The following is a 6,096-nucleotide window of genomic DNA, read 5'->3' as shown; positions in this document are numbered from 1 at the left end:
GCGCAAGCCTTAGAAAGGCACTAAACGCTTTAAGATCAAAAGGGGAACTGCACTTTATATAATTATTTAAATCTAAAAAAAATTACCCTAGCTAATTTAGAATATATTTCGGCCGCCAGATGTATATCTGGCGGCGACCACATTTGTACCCATATTGATCTGTAAGAGATAGAAGTCTTTCTAAGGTATATCCTCTTGGGCACTAGTTGCCACTTGGTTGTTCGAACCCCGGAATCCCTTGAACTAGGATTCTTTAAGCTTTAATAGTATGTACGACTCCCTGAGTCATTTAACCCATTAGTTCAATAGAACTAAGTGACTCTCTGAGTCTGAAAGTCTTTCTCTGACTTTAAGAGCGAGGTAGCTCCGCTACACCTGGTAGCACTCGTAGTCAATCTACTCCTGCGTCTTTACAAGACTAAACCCCTACGATAATGGATGAAGTTCCAGAACTGTCAGAAGCGCAACGCGCCGCTTATGACAAGCTCAAAACTTTATTTGGGCTTGAACACGTGGAATTTATCATCTCCCATGGACCAGAGCTCCTGCATGCAAGGCTTGAAGTCTTCATGCGGTTCGAAGCCTCCCTGATCGGTCAGGTACAGGACCAATTAGCGGCATCTACGCCAACCCGGTCCATCTCTGTACCTAACTCACAGCCGAGGGCTCGCCTTCTAGCTGAAAACGTGAAGACATTTGAGGGAAAAGAAGGAGAAAAGCTCCCTTTTTGGATTAAGCAGATGGAAATCTCCATTGATATCGTCTCGTTCTTAACAGGTTGGCAGAATATGGCTATGGCCACTTTCAAACTTGAGGTAGAGCTATGGAGTGGGCACTATCGTGCAGCACGTCCATAAACGACGCTTTTTCCTCATGGGATTCGCTGAAACAGCAAATGATCAACATGTTTGCACCGGCTGATCAGGCCTTTCGCATGCGAGCACGGCTCCTAGCGACTCAACAAGATATACATTCCTAGGGAACTTTTTCAAGAGTTGAGAACTCTCATTGCATCTATGCATCAAGACCCGGTGCAAGAAGCAATTGTAGTGACCATCTTTATGGGGGGGTCTCAATGAGGGCGTCGCCCGGATGGAATTGTTCCGATATCGTCCGGCTACGTTTAAAAAGGCAGTTGTTATAGCGCTACGCGCCGAGTTTACCTTAAAGTCTGCTCGCGTTAGCACGCCTGTCTACTGAACAAGCTCTTCGAGCACATGGGTTTCGTCTAATAGAGCGGAACCTATGGATTTAAGCCTCGTTGAGGAAGTAGAAGAGGCTCTTCAAGCTGTGGAACAGCATAAGACCATCCGTAGATGTTATATATGCAGAAGCACGAAACATTTACGCCCTGCCTGCCCTCTTCGAAATTCGCGTAAAGCTCGAAAGAGCTCCACTCCGACCTATACCAGAGATATGGTACGGTGCGGGAAAACGTCGATACCCAATAGGTGCGATGCGCCCTACTGAGGAAGACCTAGGCTTTGTTGAACCTCCAGGAGGTGAGAATAAACAGAACCTAGCCCCAATTAGCTCGGTGCTTAATGGCACGGGGCAAGAGTACAAGCCTGGCTTGCTAGTCGCTCAAGCAACTGTAAAGGGCTTTGATAAGCCGTGGTCAATTTTAATTGACTCAGCAGCGTCTAGCTAGCGATATCCCGCTTACAGCAGTTAGCACCTCAAGCGGTATGTAATGGGAGTGGTTGGTTATGCCACAAGGGCTTTCCAACACCCCGGCAACTTTTAATCGTCTAGTGACACAAATTTCCGCTCTCATCGAAGTCATGCACAGACTTATTTCGATGGCATTTTTGTCCAGAGTCGTGCGGAGCAGGGTCGGTCGGATATGAAAACCCATTTATACCATTTGCGAGCAATGCTCGAGTGTATGCGCACAAATAATTTTATGCCTATGCATCAAAATGCATTTTTGGCGCAGACGATATTCCTTTTGAGGATGCTTCATCGGAAAGCGAGGCCTTAGAGCGGATCCCGCTAAGGTAAAAGCCATAGTAGATTGGCCAGTTCCTAAAAACCAAAAGGTTCTGCGTAAGTGGTTGGGTCTCCTTAATTATTTACCCAGATATAGCGAAAATTACGCTGATACGGCTAGGCCATTATCTAATCTCCTTAAAAGTATACAGAAGGGTGCTGAACTAGCACCGAGCATAATGCCTTTTGAGCAGTTAAGGATAGTCTTATCCATGCCCCGCTCCTGGCACTGCCAAATCCAAATTGGCCTTTCAGTGTCGTCTGTGACGAATCAGATTTTTTCATTGGCAGTGCTCTTTTACAAGCAGATGTGATGGGCGTCAACGTATTATTGCGTTTGAGTCTAGACAGCTTACAGCTGCGGAAAAGAACTACCCAGTTCATGACAAAGAGATCCTTGCTATGGAGCATGATCTCGTCAAATTCAGAGTTCATCTGCTTGGCTCTAAGCCGTTTGTGATATATACAGATCACGCGTCACTACGCACGGCGACTAAGTCACCCCATCTCTCGCATAGAATGGCCCGTTGGCTACCCTTTTCGCGGAATACAACTTCGAGGTGAAATATAAGCCCGGCAAGCAGAATGCTTTGGTCGATGCGTTATCACGCAGGCCGGATTATGGGCTCTCTCAGTTAACGACTATCATGTCGCCTATTCCTGAATTAATCCGTTCGGCTTACGCCAAGGATGAACAGTGCGTAGTTCTGCTACGAGCTCTAAGGAACTCTATTTCAGGTATTAAATTTCGGCACGTTTGCGTGCAAAGTTACATCGATTTTCTATCGACAACGACCTGTTGCTTTATTGCACAGACACCGCGGACCCTCCGCGTCTCGTTGTAACTCATGATGAGGATGTGAAGTACCGAATTCTCTATGAGGCACACGATACTGGCCTTGGTGGTCATCTCGGTAGAGAAAAGACCTACGGCTCTGTAAGCCAGATTTATTGGTGGCCCAAACTTAACAAATGGGTCAGCACATATGTTCGCACATGAGTAACATGCCAACGGGTTAAACCCTCGGCACATGCTGCTGCGACACTGGCGAGCCTTCCCGTTCCCCATAGTTCGTTGGAAGTCCATTAGTATTGATTTTAATTTCGGTCTACCAAAAGATTCAGCCGGTAACTCCGACATAGTGGTCTTTGTTGACCGATTGAGCAAAATGATTCTTTTAGCGGCGGTGCCGGATTACATTGATGGTGAAGGTACAGCAAGGCTGTTTATTGATCGCGTGTTTCGACAACATGGTTTGCCAGTGGCAATTGTCTCTGATTGGGACCCCCGTTTCACGGGTAAATTCTGGAAATCAATTTTCCGAGTGCTTGGCACCAAATTTGATATGTCCACTGCAGACCATTCGCAGAACGATGGTCAAACTGAACGTGTCAATCGCGTCATAAAAGACGTTTTACGCAGTGTGTGCTCAGGCACCAAAGCGCTGGAGCTCAATGCTCGCAGTGGTGGATTTTGCGTGAAATAACGCTGTACATGCCTCTACAGGCTATACTACGTTCTATGTCAAAGGTCTCACCCACCCACGCGTTTCATTAACGATACCACTGCGTGGTTCAGGGCTTGGTGGGGGAGAGTTAGCCGATAGGCTTGCTGATATAAGCCCTGTTATCGTTCGGAAACAAGTAAGCGAGTATCTCGCGACGCGATTTAGTGTCTTAAGACATGTAAGGGATACGATGGCTGATAGCGAAGACAAACAAGAAAAACAAGCAGATGCCAAAGGCAGAAGCTGTATTAATTATTGTATGGTCGGAGACCGAGTTTTACTAAACCCTAAAAATCTACCTACCAACTTGGTTTCCGCGGTCATCAAGACCAAACTGCGCCCGCGCTTTATTGGACCATTTACGGTCGTGGCCAAGAAGGGCCTAGCTTATACGCTAAACCTTCCTAGCAAGCTGCGTACACACCCCTCTTCTGAAAACTCTTGGGAGTTTGAGGTACCTTCTCGGCAAGATTGCCCGTACGCCGTTGACGTTTTGAGCGCCAAGCTCAGGGTCGACTCGCGTCATACGACGCTTCCCACCACTAGAACTAAGATTAGGTGGATCCATAGCCTCAGTGCGGCTTCGGTCAATGGTTGCACGGTCAACCGAAGCACTGAGGCTATGGATCCACCTATTCTCAGTTCGGCAAGACCTTTTTTCGTTTTGTGGCATAAGTGATGAACGTAACGTGCATTTGGCCTTAAGCTTAGTGAAATCGAAGCGAAGCTTCCGTTTCAAACGAACATCAGCCCTATCAGCAGACGCTTTGATATTCCAAATATTACGAAGGCGGCGGGCATTTAAAATCTTTTTTTGGGGGGTAGAGCTCTCATGTGGACCCAGTTCCCAAATGAGACTTCGTTTTCACTCCTTGTTTCGCTTAAATTTAAAACGATCGGAACTTCCCTCATGGAGGTCACCGAGCCCCACATAGTGAATATAGATTCACTCCGCTTAGTGCGGACGAGCGTCTCAAAGAGATCGCGTGTCACAGCTTGGGCATCTGGATCTTCGGTGATCCGGCGAGGACGCCGGAGGAGATCGCTGCTCGCGACGCTCTTCATGAGCAATACCTTACGCCAAAGATAATGACGCGAAGCCAGTATCTGACGCGTTTACGTGATCAAGCCCGAGCTTTAGCATTCGCTATCTCGGCAGCTCGACGACAAGCTCTTTCCTCTATGAGAATTATCTGCTCTTGCTCTTCATGAAGCGGATTCGTAATGATGTTGGAGTCAGGGTCCCGTGTCCTGCTTAACGCAGTTGAGGCATCAGCAATACTACGTTCTGAGAACGGATTAGGGCCCGCCGACGTTCATCCAGAGGAGAAGGCGTGTAAGAACGACGCTCTTTCTCCTCCTCCTCTGATGGAGAGTGACTTTCAAAGTCCACCATGCCCTCATCGTCGAGGGAGGTGCTAAGCGTCTGTGACTCACGCTTGATTGTCATGAGACAAAGAAAAGAAAAACACAACCGAACGGTTAGCTGTTTAGGTTCCAACCTCAAAGAGGAAATGAAGCGAATGTTGTCACCCGTTGTCAACAGTCTGATGGGGAGGGTGTAATGGGGCACACATCGGTTGGAAAACCGTCGTTGTGGTGCATTTACCTTATGGGCAAAATACCCTTGTATCCAATTTAAAAATAGTTAGTTATTTAATCCCATTTATTATGGGTAACAAATGTAATCGCCGCCAGCAATAAATCTGGCGGTCGAAATGCATTTTAAATTAGCTAGGGTAAGGTTTTAAATTAAATAATTAAATGAAGTGCAATTCGCCTTTTGATCTTAAAGCGCTAAGTGCCTTTCTAAGGCTTGCGCATTGATCTGTAAGAACTAGAAGCCTTTCTAAGGTACATATTCTCGAGGACTAGTTGCCACTTGGTTCTACGAACCCCTGAATTCTTTGAACTAGGATTCCTTAAGCTTAGTAGCTTGTACGACTCCATGAGTTGTTAAAACCAATTAGCTCAATAGAACTAAGTGACTCTCTGAATCTGAAAGTCTTACGCTGACTTAAGTGAGGTAGCTCCGCTACAAATACCGTATTGTTCAGCTTCAGAGTGAGCTTGAAGAGCTTCTTTTGCTGTCGCAATTGATCGGTATGTTTTTTCAGCTGGAGGAGCAAGAGGCATGGTGAAAGAAATATGGAATTGAATTTGAATTTGAATTTGATTATGAGGTGAAGTGTTAAACAAGCTACTTCAGGGGCGTGTGAGCAAGCCAATCATGGATTTTGAGAAAATCAGGTAGGCTTGCTGAAACGAGGCACTACGACTTGTACTGCTTCAGTACAAGTCCACTTCGTACTGCTTCAGTTGCGAGTGGTGCCCTACGTTATTTCACGTACACTAGTACGTGCAGAGGAAGACTTTTCTTAAGGCAACTAGCTTTAAGAGGGTAAAATGAAAACTTTATTAAATATAATAAAGTGTCTCTTGTTCTATCTTTGTAAATGCTAACTTAATTATAATCTAATATTAAACATGTAATTGAATTCTTATCTCTATCTTATCTGTAACTCTCTCTTTGATTACTCCTACAGCTGTTTAGTCTGCGGAATAAATAGGTATGATGGTCTATACCTATTTATGG

Source organism: Bremia lactucae, linkage group LG16 (genome assembly GCF_004359215.1).
Source record: "Bremia lactucae strain SF5 linkage group LG16, whole genome shotgun sequence".
Lineage (NCBI taxonomy): Eukaryota > Oomycota > Peronosporomycetes > Peronosporales > Peronosporaceae > Bremia > Bremia lactucae.
The sequence above is the reverse complement of the archived record's forward strand: the minus strand, read 5'-3'. Positions refer to the sequence as shown.